Source organism: Bubalus bubalis, chromosome 1 (assembly GCF_019923935.1).
Source record: "Bubalus bubalis isolate 160015118507 breed Murrah chromosome 1, NDDB_SH_1, whole genome shotgun sequence".
NCBI classification, from domain to species: Eukaryota; Metazoa; Chordata; class Mammalia; order Artiodactyla; family Bovidae; genus Bubalus; species Bubalus bubalis.
In genome coordinates this window covers 55,534,510-55,550,381 of record NC_059157.1, presented here as the reverse complement: position 1 = coordinate 55,550,381, position 15,872 = coordinate 55,534,510, and the positions used below count along the sequence as shown (strand labels likewise).

Here is a 15,872-nt window from a genome sequence, read left to right as displayed (position 1 = left end):
TGGACATGACTTAGCGACTAAAACAACAAACAGCATACATAAGACATTTGTGACCCCATGTACTGTAGCTCACCAGGCTCCTCTGTCCCTGGGATTCTCCAGGCAAGAATCCTGGAGAGGGCTGCCATGCCGTCCTCCAAGGGATCTTCCCCACCCGGGAATGAACCCAAATCTTACATCTTCTGCATTGGCAAGTGGGTTCTCTACCACTAGTGCCACCTGGGAAGCCCATATACTGATAGTTTTCACAGAGTTTAATTCAACTAAATCATGAAAACTGTTCCTTAGACTTTTGCTATAGTTTTTTTTTTTAATTGTATATCATGCAAATTATTTTAGTACTGCTGGTTCAGGTATAAAGGTATTACCTGAAGTCCTAAAAGAATTCACATTCTCATAAGTATTTTAAGTTGGATAATTACAACATAATGTGTAAGCTGTGGGCTTAATTTTTGTTTTGTTCACTACAGTATCCCCAGTTTCAGTATAGATTCTGCACACAGTAGGCAATAAATGTCTTGATGAATGAAGAAATTAAATGCTATAATAGAGATAAAGTGATAGATCGACATAGTGAACACATCTTCTTGGAGATACTGGGGATGATCTCAAAGTAGAAATAACAGTAGAAATGAGTCTAAATGGATGAACAGGAATGGGCCATGTAGGAATGAATGCAATGTTAAGACAGTATCTATCTTGTTTAATATTCTACTTCCAATCCATGGTCTAGTTCTAGCAAACATGACCATACTGGATGTATGGATGGATGTATGGATGGACAGATGAATGGACACATGGCAAAAGGAAACCTTCTGTGCAAAGAAAGAAAACAGGACAAAGCATATCTGTAGAAGAGGCAGAAGTCCACTATAGCTGGAACATAAGGTAGGTGGCGAAAAATGTCCAGAAATAAATAAAAGACTGGAGAAATATGGCAGACTTTAGTTTTACAGTCTAAGGTTTTAAAACGTTTTGGATGTAACACAGGCCACAGGACATTTTAAACAGTAATGACATGCTCGTTTGATTCCCAGATAAACTCTTCAATCAAGTGAAAGATGGATTACTGTCATAAGATGATGAGTAATCAAGGAGACCACCAAGTAAGGTACCATGAGCCTTCAAGCAAGACATGCAAGAACAAATTAAAACCAACTACAAACAAGCAAGGAATACAAGTTGTCCACACATCAGCAAAGACAAGAACCATTTTTTTACTTTCATAGTATGTTACATGAAACTTTCTGAAATGATACATAACGAGATAAAGGTTCTAAGAAGGGGGAGAAAAAGCAACTTTTCAAGCCCTTTAAACAAAAGGATTCCTTAAAACTATCTTTCTAAAAATGCACTTAAATTTTAGTCTGTCTCTAGTTCAAACATGCATGATGCCTCATGAAATTTAAGTATTTATTTTAATAAATAATACTTAGGTAAAAGTCTAAGCAAATCACAGGGGATAAAGAGCCTTATCATTCCTCAAATCTCTGAAACAATTGATGGTGTCCACAGCATTGCATTGTGGGTCACAGAGAATGCAAGAATTATGAGACACGGTGCCCCCAAGGGCTTCATGTGGGTGGTACTTGGTGAGCAAGGAAACTTTTGAGTCCATGGAATAGCTGGCTTTCCACATGCATCACTGCAATTCAGCTCCACAACAGCTGTGTGATGGATCTCTAGACTGGGACACAAGGGAGTGACTAACACTTTCCCAGAAACACGTGTAACGCCACCTACCTTGAGAAAGCTATAACCAAGCCCCAGAGACAAACATCAAGATATAAATTATAAGGAAAGAAATGACATAATAATGCAAATGATGTCATATTTTTCTTTTGCTTTTACATAGAATACTATAAAACAAAACAACAAATAAAACAGACCAAAACAAAAGATGAGTTGGGAGAATGGAAAACAAAAATAACCTCATCAAAAACCAACACATCTTTCTCCAAGTGGACTCTTCATGGTTTCTCAGGGCACGCAATCAAACATAGCAGGAATACTTTATACCAGAGGCATCCTATTTTCAAGGCCACAGGAGGCCAGAATTGACAGTGGCCTGAAGATACCTGCCTGATTTACCAGCTCTGAACTGTCAAGCCATACTACCATACATATCTGGGCTTCCCGGCTCAGGTGATAAAGAATTTGCCTGCATTGCAAGAGACCAGGTTCAGTCCCTGGGTTGGGGAGATCCCCTGGAGAAGGGAATGGCTATCCAACTCCAGTATTCTTGCCTAGGAAATCCCATGGACAGAGGAGGCTTGCAGGTTATAGTCCATGGGGTTGCAAAGAATTGGACATGACTGACTGATGACTCAAGGGACATGGGTTTGGGTGGACTCCGAGAGTTGGTGACAGACAGGGAGGCCTGGAGTGCTGCAGTTCATGGGGTAGTGAAGAGTCGGACATGACTGAGTGACTGAACTGAACTGAACTGAGCAACGAACACACACACACACATACACACACACATACAAACACACACACATGGCCATATTTACAAACATCAGAAATACTAAGCAATGTTTTTTTATTTTTTTACAAATTATCTGGGAAGATTCAATGCCTGGGCCGCTGTTAAATTAGTTCATGAGACAATCAGACGAAGATATCAGATACTCTCAACTTTGTCCTGAAACAGTTTTTGCGGCATAAACTGGATAACAGCTGCAGAACGACAAAGTGTCCTTTTTTACTTGACCTGAGGCCAATCTGCTAAGGAGTAGATTTTAATGCAAAGTCAAAGTCACTGGAAGATATTTACCTTGGTAAAATCCAGTGTTCATCAAAAGGACACATATGACATTAATTTAATAAAAGGATATTTGATTTGTATTGTTTATTTGGAAAATGGCATTTCATTTCACTGTGTGAAGATGCCCTTAGGTTTCTAATATTGCACATGGTCAAGAAATATATGTCCCTCAAATGAGACTGCTTTTTTAAAGGATTAATACGGGTTATTTAATAGGCCCTCGGGACTAATGGCTAAACAGTAAACTCATTGTACTCTAACATTAAAATAAAATTCATCAAAGACTGGATTTTACAATCTTGTTTATATTACTTTCAAAACTGATGGCACATACTAGAATGTTACACATTGGAAAGGTTAAAGCAATTAAACCACAAAAATCTGTTACAATTTATTTAATAAGGAATGAAAGAGAAGTGGTAAAAATATAACAAATCCTTTCTCAGAATCTGGTTTAGTTTAATACGGTTTACCTTTGCTTTCTTTTTAATTCTAAAAACATTATTCTTAAAAATCTATGACGATGCACGATACTGGATGCTTGGGGCTGGTGCACTGGGACGACCCAGAGGGATGGTATGGGGAGGGAAGAGGGAGGAGGGTTCAGGGTGGGGAACACATGTATACCTGTGGCGGATTCATTTTGATATTTGGCAAAACTAATACAATTATGTAAAGTTTAAAAATAAAATAAAATTTAAAAAAAAATACAAAACAATGAAAAAAAAAACAAAACCCAACTATGATGCAACAGGGGATATGTGGAAACTCTCTGTAGTAGCCACTCAGTTTTGCTGAGAATGTAAAATTCCTCTAAGAAATAGCTTTTTAATAATAAAAAAAAAAAACTAAAAATAAAATAAAATTAAAAAAAAAAAAAAAAAAACTGATAGTATATTTGCGGAGTTTCCACACAGAACCATGCTCACTTTTATTTTTATTTATCTTTTGCATTTTATTTATATATGTCTTTTAAATTGGAGAATAATTACTTTATAATGTTGTGTTACTTTCTACTGCATAACCATGTGAATTAGCTCTATGTATACATATATACATGCATCCCCTCCCTCATGAGTCTTCCTCCTACTGCTCCCTGCTGCCCCCTACCCCGTCCCACACCTCTAGGTCATCACAGAGCACTAAGCTGAGTTTCCTGTGTTATACAACAGCTACCCATCAATTTGTTGCTGTTCAGTCGCTAAGCCATATCTGACTTTTTGTGACCCTAGGACAGAAAGTGAAGAAGAACCAAAGAGCCTCTTGATGAAAGTGAAAGAAGAGAGTGAAAAAGTTGTCTTAAAGCTCAACATTCAGAAAACGAAGATCATGGCATCTGGTCCCATCACTTCATGGGAAATAGACGGGGAAACAGTGGAAACAGTGGCTGACTTTTATTTTTCTGGGCTCCAAAATCACTGCAGTTGGTGACTGCAGCCATGAAATTAAAAGATGCTTACTCCTTGCAAGGAAAGTTAGACAGAATATTAAAAAGCAGAGACATTACTTTGTCAACAAAGGTCCGTCTAGTTAAGGCTATGGTTTTTCCACTGGTCATGTATGGATGTGAGAGTTGGACTATAAAGAAAGCTGAGCACAGAAGAATTGATGCTTTTGAACTGTGGTGTTGGAGAAGACTTTTGTGAGTCCCTTAGACTGCAAGGAGATCCAACCAGTCCATTCTAAAGGAGATCAGTCCTGGGTGTTCATTGGAAGGTCTGATGTTGAAGCTGAAACTTCAATACTTTGGCGACCTGATGTGGAGAGCTGACTAATTTGAAAAGACCCTGATGCTGGGAAAGATTGAGGGCAGGAGGAGAAGGGGACAACAGAGGATGAGATAGCTGGATCACATCATCGACTCGATGGACATGAGTCTGGGTGAACTCGGGGAGTTGGTGATGGACAGGGAGGCCTGGCGTGCTGCGGTTCATGGGGTTGCAAAGAGTCGGACACGACTGAGCGACTGAACTGAACTGAGGGACTGTAGCTTGCAAGGCTCCTCTGTCCATGGCATTTCCCAGGCAAGAATACTGGAGTGGATAGACATTTCCTTCTCCAGGGATCATTTCCTGAACCAGGGATTGAATTGGGTGTCCTGCACTGGCAGGCAGATTCTTTACCACTGACTCACCACAGAAGCCCATCTGTTTAATACATAGTACTTTTAATTTTAAAACAAAATTTCTGTTTATTTGGTTTGATCCTCAGGTTAAAAAAAATGAACAGAATCCGAGTGAAAGAGACCACAATAAATTAAGTATTCTAATGAGAAATCATCTTTCTGCTAATGTTGAATTTTAGGAATTTGGCATCATTCAGTCCTAACAGTTTCCTCTGGTTACTCAGTTGTGAAGAATTCACCTGCTAATGCAGAAGACATGGGTTAGATCCTTGGGTCGGGAAGATTCCCTGGAGAAGAAAATGGCAGCCCATTCCAGTATTATTGCCTGGGAAATCCCATGGACAGAGGAGCCTGGTGGGCTACAGTTCATAGAGTTGCAAAAAGAGTCAGACAGGAATTAGTGACTGAACAACAAAAACAATCCCATTAGTTAAATTCAATATACAACTGTGCATATTTACTGGTAATCACACAACCTGGTTTCTTGTTTTAAACATTTACAATTTATATTACACACACTCCAGTTGAAAAGGAATTTTCACAGCTAAGGAGCAAGATCTCTGCTTGGCCTCTTTGCTAAAAAGTCTTGGCAAGGTAAACAGCAGCACCAAATTCATTTGGGACTCTGCAGGCATTGATCCACTGGCTCTTAGGTGGTCTTTGAGAGGACTGTCTTATTCAAATTACCTCATTTTGCAGATGAGAGGAAAAGAACCCAGGTCAAGTGGCTTGCCCACAGAGCCAGTTGGCAGTGCAACTGGCCTGAAAATCTGGACCTCTGGACTCCAATCCAAGTGTGGTTACTCAACTCACTGTTTTTTAAAGTCTGGTCAAACTGGGTTACTTGGCCAATTCTCTTTGGATTTTATAAAAGTGGATTTACTTTTACACTATAAAATAATGTTGTGATCTACAATGTGGTCAATGGAAGAATAAAACCAGACTTAAATTAGCTAGCAAGTTATATAAACAGTTAAAAATGCATTCCACTGCACAGAATGAAACGCATGGTAAACACAAAAGAGAATGCTTGACAAACAGTAGCATAAAGTCATGATAGAATTCTCTCTCCCATAAGTCTCACATTAAGGGTGAAGCTGCTGCAGATGTTCCATGATGCTCTCAGAGACTAGGTTATTCCTGTATTTCTGCACTAAGGCTTCCATGGTGGCTCAGTGATAAAGAATCCACCTGCAATGCAGGAGACATAGGTTCCATCCCTGGGTTAGGAAGATCCCCTGGAGAAACACATAGCAACCCACTCCAGTATTCTTGGCTGGAAAATTTCATGGACAGAGAGGCCTGGAGGCCTACAGTCCACTGGTTTGCAAAAGAGTTGGACATGACTGCGTGACTCAACAACATCTTCCTGTTCTGCACTGCCATCCTTTGTGTGTTGGCTTTTCTCAACATGCTTTGTGATCACAAAATAGCCACAGGATATTAAGAGTTCATATTCAAGTTCCAGGCAGGAACAGGTCAAGGGATAAAGGTTTTCTGTTTGTTTGTTTTTTTTTTCCCTGTTAAAGCTTTGTTGTTTCACTGGGAGGAACATCCACCCAGTATCCACATCCCATCCGCCAGAGCTGTGTCATCTGGCCACACTGAACTGTGAGGGAATTTGCAAACAATAATTTTGGTCGAGCACATTGTCTCCACGAATGAGGAAAATCTGGAATTCTTTTTGAAAGGAAGAAGTAGGACTGAATATTAATCAGGCAAGTACAGAGTCTCCCATAATATGAAATTTGAAGACAGGAATGTATTTTTCAGTTTCTTTATGTTCCTTTACAAAAGACAGATGATTCCAGGGAGACAACAGAGAGTAAAAGTACTATAAGTAAAACCAAAGGGACTGTGAATCACAGCACATGGAGAAAAGGTGGGGAAGGGTGTTAGAGCAAAGAGCAGAATTTCTCAAAACCGAGTCTCCTAAATTTTTGAGTAGGAGTGGGACTGAACAGACTGAATAAAAGTTTCCAGAACCACATGTATGTTCTTCAAGACAGACGTCTCAAATGAATAAACTGTTTTTCTATGAATTCACAAAGATTAAACTGGTGTTGGCTAGAAACATTTCAGGTCTTTGGACTTCTGCCCAAGGTGTAACCTCCCTTCCTTGTCTTTAAAGTGTTTAGGAAAGGGTGAGGAAGAATTCTAGCAATGGGATTCCTGAAAATTGGCAAAGCCTCAGATAAGAAAGATAAGCAAAAGGCAAAAGAAGTGAAAGCTACAAGTTTCTCCTAAACCCTCTCTCTGACTTTTCAAATGAATGGAGCCAGGTCTTGCTTACGTACACAAATGGCAAGTTGAGTATAAGAGTGAAACAGTGCTTGACCCAGGTTCTGAATAACAATCGTCTTATAATCATGAAAGCTTCCCAGGTGGCACAACGGTAAACAATCAGCCTGCCAATATAAGAGACACAGGAGAGGCAGGTTTGATCCCTGGGTCAGGAAGATTCCCCTGGAGGAGGAAATGGCAACCCAGCCCAGTATTCTTGCCTGGAAAATCCTATACAGTCCATGGGATTGCAAAGAGTCAGACATGACTGAGTAACTGAGCATGCAAGATGATGGAAAGAGTGCAGAGGACATAGGTGGAAAACACAGGAACAAAATAAGCATTTGTTAGCTATTGTGCAGCTTTTTCAAAACCTCACAAAGGCATGAATTACTTCTGGTACTGCTCAGCAAGTGTACAACTGAAGAACTGTGTAAATAGAAGGTGGATGGTAGGACCAGGCTTGCCCCTGTCAGTGAAATGTACAGATAAGCCAGGGGAGGAGCCAGAAAGATCCATGAAGTGACATATCAGAGTTGGAGCCATAAGGATGAATGCATATTTAGCTTAATATCGATACAGATAGTTAGCTACAGAAATATTCATACAAGCTGGACACTACACAAATATAATGCCTCGTTCTTGAGAGGCACCTAAAAGCAGATGTTCTAGTAGCAACGAGCACACCCAGTGCCCAGGTGTCTATTTTTAATATTATTCTGCAATAAAAGGAACTAGAGTCCCCTGGAGAAATAGAGCATTCTAGGATTGGGGCCTAAAACATATGAGTCTGGAGCATCTTGTGGAGAAAACAATAAAAGAGGGTATTTCAAAATAGGCACAGGAGCCAAACGAATGAGCTCCCAAAGGCCAAAATTGGAACAACTTGAGCAATTATGTGTCTGTATGTGTGTATATATAGATAATTAATAAAGTAGTATTAGATTATAACACAAAATATAAAATGTGTATGAGTCACTAAAACTGAATAAATAAAATGGGTGGTAAAAGGCAAACCTATGTAAAATTAAAAATCATCTATACCCTCAGGAGATGAAGCAGAATTTTCCATTCCTTATTTGTGGGCTATGGCTAGTGACTTTCTTCTGAAGAGTTCAGTACACGATGAGGGGAAAAGAGTAGGTTTATAGTGGAGAAACCTGACAACCACTATCCCAGCCATATGATCAAAGTCAACAGTAATAGTTGATCACAGGGGCTCTTGATATGATATGATGAAAAAGGTAATCTATTTCTGTGGTCTGTCTTCCAGAAACCCATAACTCCAGGTGAAGCATAAGAAAATTCCACCAGGAGCATCCTAAAAAAAATGCCTGACCACTACTCCTCAAAATTGCCAAGGCCAACCGTGAGGAAAGTATGAGAGACTGTCATGGAGTGCTGATTAGATATGGCAAGTAAATTTCATGTGGTGTGCTGCATGGGATCTTAGAACAGAGAAAGGATTTTAGGTAAAAACTAAGGACATAAATTAAAAATTGCTTGCTCCTTGGAAAAAAAGTTATGACCAACCGAGACAGCATATTAAAAAGCAGAGACTTTACTTTGCCAACAAAGTTCCATCAAAGCTATGGTTTTTTCAGTAGTCGTGTATGGATGTGAGAGTTGGATTATAAAGAAAGCTGAGCGCTGAAGAATTGATACTTTTGAACTGTGGTGTTGGAGAAGACTCTTGAGAGTCCCTTGGACTGCAAGGAGATCCAACCAGTCCATTCTGAAGGAGATCAGCCCTGGGATTTCTTTGGAAGGACTGATGCTAAAGCTGAAACTCTAGTACTTTGGCCACCTCATAAGAAGAGTTGACTCATTGGAAAAGACCCTGATGCTGGGAGGGATTGAGGGCAGGAGGAGAAGGGGACGACAGAGGATGAGATGGCTGGATGGCATCACCGACTCGATGGACATGAGTTTGAGTGAACTCCAGGACTTGGTGATGGACAGGGAGGCCTAGTATGCTGCGATTCATGGGGTTGCAACGAGTTGGACATGACTGAGTGACTGAACTGAACTGAAGGACATAAATGAAGCATGAATAAAGGACAGACTGTATTAATAATAATGGATTAGAACTGGTTTATTAACTGTAAGAAATGTACCATTAGATATTAATACTGGATATGCCAAAAAGTTTGTTCAGGTTTTTGTATGCTTTCATGAAAAACTGAATGAACTTTTTGGCCAACCCAATTAGGGGAGACTGGGTGAGGGGGTATATGGCAATCCCCTGGAATATCCTCTCAATTTTTATTAAAATTAAATAATATTAAAATTTATTAAATCTAATAAAATAATACAAATCAATATAAAATTTATTAAATATAATTAATTAACATAAATAAAAATTTATTAAATCTAAAACTTAGAGTAATGCCTACTTAAAAAAAATTTGAAGCTTCCACATCAGATTTTGATAAGACACAGCTATTCACTTCCATGTCAAGATTCTGACTTTCAACAACTGTGAAATTACTGTCAACTGAAAAGAACTTGTGTTAAAAAGATGTTTACTTGGAGAAGGAAATGGCAACCCACTCCAGTATTCTTGCCTGGAGAATCTCACGGACAGGGGAGCTTGGGTGGGCTACAGTCATGGGGTTGCAAAGAGTCAGTTATGACTTAGTGACTAAACAACACAGTAGTGCTAGGTATATATGTCTTACAGTAGGAAAAAATCTCTAAAAATTTTTCACCTTGCAAAACTGAATCTTTATATTCATTGAACAACACTCCTGCTTTTTCCTCTCCCCAACCCCTGGCAACTATCATTTTCCTTTCTGCTAAAGAAAAATATTTTTGAAAACATTAGATAATTATAACTTATTCATTTTTAAGCTTCATTTTCATATACTGGAGAGGGTGTGGAGAAAAGCGTATGCTCTTGCACTGTTGGTGGGAATGTAAATTGATACAGCCACTATGGAAGACAGTATGGAGATTTCTTAAAAAACTAGGAATAAAACCACCACATGACCCAGCAATCCCACTCCTAGGCATATACCCTGAGGAAACCAAAATTGAAAAAGACACATGTATCCCATTGTTCATTGCAGCACTATTTACAATAGCTAGAACACAGAAGCAACCTAGATGTCCATCAACAGATGAATGGATAAAGAAGCTGTGGTACAAATACACAATGGAATATTACTCAGCCATAAAAAGGAATGCATTTCAGTCAGTTCTGATGAAGTGGATGAACCTAGAACCTATTATATGGAGTGAAGTGAGTCAGAAAGAGAAAGATAAATATTGTATTATAACACACATATACAGAATCTAGAAAAATGGTACTGAAGAATTTATTTGCAGGGCAGCAGTGGAGAAACAGACATAGAGAACAGACTTATGGACATGGGGAGAGGGGAGGAGAGGGTGAGATGCATGGAAAGAGTAACATGGAAACCTACATGACCATATGTGAAATAGATAGCCAACGGGAATTTGCTGTGTGGCTCAGGAAACTCAAACCGGGGCTCTGTATCAACCTAGAGGGGTGGGGTGGGGAGGGAGATGGGAGGGAGGTTCAAAAGGAAGGGGATATACATATACCTATGGCTGATTCTTTTCTATGGGAATGGTCTTGATCCCTGTCTCCTGTACAATGTCACGAACCTCATTCCATAGTTCATCAGGCACTCTATCTATCAGATCTAGGCCCTTAAATCTATTTTTTACTTCCACTGGTCATGTATGGATGTGAGAGTTGGACTGTGAAGAAGGCTGAGCGCCGAAGAATTGATGCTTTTGAACTGTGGTGTTGGAGAAAACTCTTGAGAGTCCCTTGGACTGCAAGGAGATCCAACCAGTCCATTCTGAAGGAGATCAGCCCTGGGATTTCTTTGGAAGGAATGATGCTAAAGCTGAAACTCCAGTACTTTGGCCACCTCATGCAAAGAGTTGACTCATTGGAAAAGACTCTGATGCTGGGAGGGATTGGGGGCAGGAGGAGAAGGGGACGACAGAGGATGAGATGTCTGGATGGCATCACTGACTCGATGGACATGAGTCTCAGTGAATTCCGGGAGTTGGTGATGGACAGGGAGGCCTGGTGTGCTGCAATTCATGGGGTCGCAAAGAATCAGACACGACTGAGCGACTGATCTGATCTGATCTGATCTGATGGCTGATTCATGCTGAGGTTTGACAGGAAACAACAAAATTCTGTAAAGCAATTGTCCTTCGATTAAAAAAAAATTAATTTAAAAAGAGGATAAAAAATGAACTCGAATTGTATATATTTTAATAAAATTATATCTTAATATTTTAATTCTTTAGACATTACTTTTAATTGAACACAAATTATATGAAAAATCTTGACTGTAACATCTTAATTAGTGATTTAGTGCAATGAAGGCAAAGAAATTTTATGGAATATATGACTTTTTATGAAAATAAAAGATCTTTACTAACACAGGCTTCTCTTCTATGACATCTAAAATAACTAGACAAAGCTTAGTTTTAGATTTTCCTAGCAAATTTTCTGTTTCAATAATTTGTGCATGGGTGGCATTTAAATTCTTGTAAAAACTTTCAGAGTTTCTGAATAATCACACATTTATCAATTATAAAGGAAATCCTTTAAAAAAATTTTTTTAAAGATTTTATTTTGATGTAGACCATTTTCCAAGTCTTTACTGAACTTGTTATAATATAGCTTCATTTTATGTTTTGGGCTTTTTGACCGAGAGGCATATGAGAGCTTAGCTCCCTGACCAGGGATTGAACTTGCAGCTCCTGTACTGGAAGGTGAAGTCTTAACCACTGGGACCCCCAGAGAAGTCCCTATAAAGGAAATTCTTTGCTTTCCAAGTTTAACCTTGTCTTGGAAATGTAAAAGTCACTGATCAAATTCAATTCACATTTACAAATTAGAAATCTGAAGACTCACTAGGTTTCCGCCTAGTTAAAAAGAGAATCAGCTTCAACTTTGGACCTTGACTCTATGTAATGTTCAGTATTTCAGCAAAGTCAAAGTGAAGTCGCTCAGTCGTGTCCGACTCTTTGCGACCCGTGGACTGTAGCCCACCAAGCTCCTCCGTCCATGGGATTCTCCAGGTATTACAATATTCCATAGATTCTGAATCATGCCTTTCTCACCAAACCACCCAAGATTAGTTATGTGTTTTGTTCTGTTGCCTCATTTTTATGGAGTTATTACTCATATTCTTGATTTTATTAATAATGGATCTTCTTATTACTCATATTTATAATTACCCCAACATCAAAGATACAGTTATGAAAATAATCTTTCCAGGTCAGAGGGCTTCTCAAACTCTAAGCCGCTTCAGAGTCACCTGGGATGCTTGATTAGACTGCAGATCCATCCCCCTCTGGCCTCAAGACCTGGACTAGATCCATGTGCTTGGGATACGTGTGAAAACACATTTCCCCAGAGGGATTCAGATTCACACGGTTCATGGACCACACTTTTTGAGAGATGATTTGGAGCAGGGTTTCTCAAGCTTTAACGTGCCGTTGAATCACCTGGGGATCTTGTTAAAATGCAGTTTCATTTTGGACAAGTCCAGGTGGGGCTGATTCTGTTTTTATAACAAGTTCCCAAGTGACTGGATTCAGCTGTTCCTTCAGGTAGCATAGGTCTACTTAACAGAATCATTATAACTAGTCTTATTAAGGTTTTTTTTTTTAAGTAACACGTTATTGTATTATAGAACCCTTTTTGGAATAGCCTTTTCTTTTTAATGGAGGCAAAATACACATAACATTCAATTTACCATCGTAACCATTTTTTAAGTGTACAGTTCAGCTGCAATAAGTACATTCACATTATTGTGAAACCAGTTTCCATAACTGTTTTCTTGTTGCAAAACTGAAACTCTATACCCATTAAGCAAGTCTTCAGTCCCCTCTCCCCCAATCCCCGTGTCGGAGATAGTTCCCGTGCATTCTCTCAGCTCAGACTTCTGTTCCTCAATTTCTTTAACCCGGTATAGCGCAGTTTCTATCGTTTCAGCAATGTAATAAGTGTAAAAAGTTAATACTAAGACAGTCTATATACACCACCACCCCTGCTGCCAAGACTAACTCTTTGATATTTGATGGGTATATTCCGCTTACAGCACACACCACTTTGAACTAGAATATCTCGAGCACTCAATAGCCACAGCTGGCTAGTGGTCACCATTGGGCAGACTAGCTTAGCGTCAAGTTTTTGAAATCAAGGCTACCTTTCAAGGAATGATGAGTGGAATGGGGACAAGTTGAGGTTATAGGGGAAACTAACTCCAAAGAAACAGGTCTAAGCAGAAATAAACATAAGACTGAATATACTGGGAAGACTATATGCACAATTCTATATGCCATCACAATATCATATACTTAATCATTGAAAGGGATATTAAATTTGTTACTATGGTTAACTCTATTTACCAGCAAACATTGCTTCTTCTCTTATTTCTCTTTTTGCACTTCTCATATTATAATTTGTACTCATGATCATGCAATTAATTCAAATGCAGAAATTTAAATAAGGTTTCCTTCATATCTACTCATCATTAGCTTCGTTCAGTCTTCTATATTTTTGAGAGCTGATACGAAAGGCACATACTGAAGAGATATCCTGTTAAATCCTCTATTTCATCTCTTGAAAATGCAAGTATCGTCACTGGCAGCTTCCTCCTAACACTTCTCTTTCTTTCTGACTTTCTAAAAAATTCCATTAACTGATGGGTTTTAAAGATGCAATTGAATGGGGTTATATCACGGGGCTTTTAAAAACCCACATAATTGACAACAAAATACCAATCGGGCTGATGCTTGAGGACACAAGAGAACCACCAGTGATCACCAAAACCTTAAATTATACAGAGAAGTAAAAACATACAGAGTGTTTTGTCCACACACCTTACTCAGAAACCTATGTGTAAGGCAGGCTATAATCAAAACAGGAAGAGGCATTTTCACAGATAAACTTCTCAACAGAGTTATGGACTGTCATTATGAAGCCTCTGACTTGCCCTTCTTCTTGGCTCATCACCATCTGGCCTCGCTTCAACTATCTCCAATAATTCTTTTTTCAAGGTCAGTAGCAACAAATGCATGAGACTCTTTCTCAGCCCTGAGATCAGCTGTCTGTTCTCTGCCATATCACTTTCTTCCTTGAGTTGTGTCTTCTCAGGCAACACTTGTCCTCCCACTCTCTGTCTGAAGCTAGTCATCCTGTCCCTCTCATCAACTCCTCTCTGAACAACTGATTATAAAGGAAGACTGTCCTCAACTTTCTGCTTGGACTTTCTCATATTTATCAGTCATGCCCAAGCATTCAACAGCTCCCACCACTCTCCATGGTGACCTTTCAGTTACCAGTTCCATTCCTTTGCTGGACACCCACACGGAGAACACTGCTTTCAGCAACTGTACTAGATTAGAATCCAATACCAACCGACCATCAGCTCCTGGAACTGTACAATACTGTACAAAGAACAATAAGCCTTATTGGGCCAAAATCTATCTTATGTGGAGGCAATATAAGGGAAGAGACCAGCATTCAACTATTTTTTTTCCACATACAATTCATTTGCTGTTTTACAACTTACGATTTCAAAGGCGAAAGTGAAAACTGTTAGTTGCTCAGTTGTGTCCTACTTTTTGCAACCCCATGGACTGTCGCCCGCCAGGCTCCTCTGTCCATGGAATTCTCCAGGCAAGAATGCTCGAGTGAGTAGCCATTCGCTTCTCCAGGGGATGTTCCTGACTCAGGGATCGAATCTGGGTCTCTGGCATGGCAGGCAGATTCTTTACTGTCTGAGCCATCAGGGAAGCCCCATGATTCCAAAGGCTTTAGAATATCACATTTTCATAACTTGTTTGTTGGTATAATAACTTTAGTAGTTCAAATCAAGAGAGAGAGAGAGAGAGAGAGAGATCACACATTCTAAGCTGTTGTGATGATACAATATCTAGCTCTTCTTTATAGCTGGAACTCAGCAATTTGTTTCCTCTAGTTCTGCTGGGTATTAGAGCATCTTCCTTGAATCTCTGTTACTTTGTGAGGTACCATGGTTTTTGATTTCTCACAGTCACATTCCCGTGACTTGTGAGAGGCTCTCTTGGACTCCAATCTTTCCTGCTTGGCCATGACACGTTCCCTTCATAGCCTGCTGTAAGGGATCTCACAGTCACCCTGTCCTTTCACCTTGTAAACCCTAGAGATGTGCTCACATTCACCATGGCTTCACTGTAGCTCTCAAGTGACGATCCTGACGATCCTGATAAGGCTGGATAAGGCCTTTCTTATCCTTTCTTTGATAAAACCTTTCTTTGGAAGATGTCAGAGGACCCTGGGGGCCAACTTCTTCAAGAGACGCTTCCCCCATCTTCAAGGGGATGCTCTACTTCACCTGTTTCATCAACTTCCTCTCCCAACTCTCCCAAATCTTCCGAATCCTTGAGAAGCACAACGCTCAAGGCAGCGTTCTTCCTCAACTAAGAGACTCTCTTAACATTTGAAAAGGTGCTCAGGCCTTCCAGCTTCCTGCCTTTCACAGTTTTTTTCATCTTTGCACACTTTTTGAAGTTCTTATCATACACTTCTTGTTCAACTTCATCATTGACGGTCACTCCTTCTTTTGGTTTTTCCCAGGATCTCTTGGCTTTGTAGTCTGGAGAGGACTCTACACCCTATCACTCGCCTATCACCCTGGGTGGCTTCATCCA

At 39.6% G+C, this 15,872-nt stretch overlaps 1 protein-coding gene across 7 annotated transcripts in view; it reads right to left on the bottom strand.

The window, feature by feature from the left end:
* The window catches only part of LOC102416140 (amyloid beta precursor protein), a 307,476-nt gene that overhangs the window by 178,510 nt on the left and 113,094 nt on the right, over window positions 1–15,872 (bottom strand). The window lies entirely within an intron of this gene.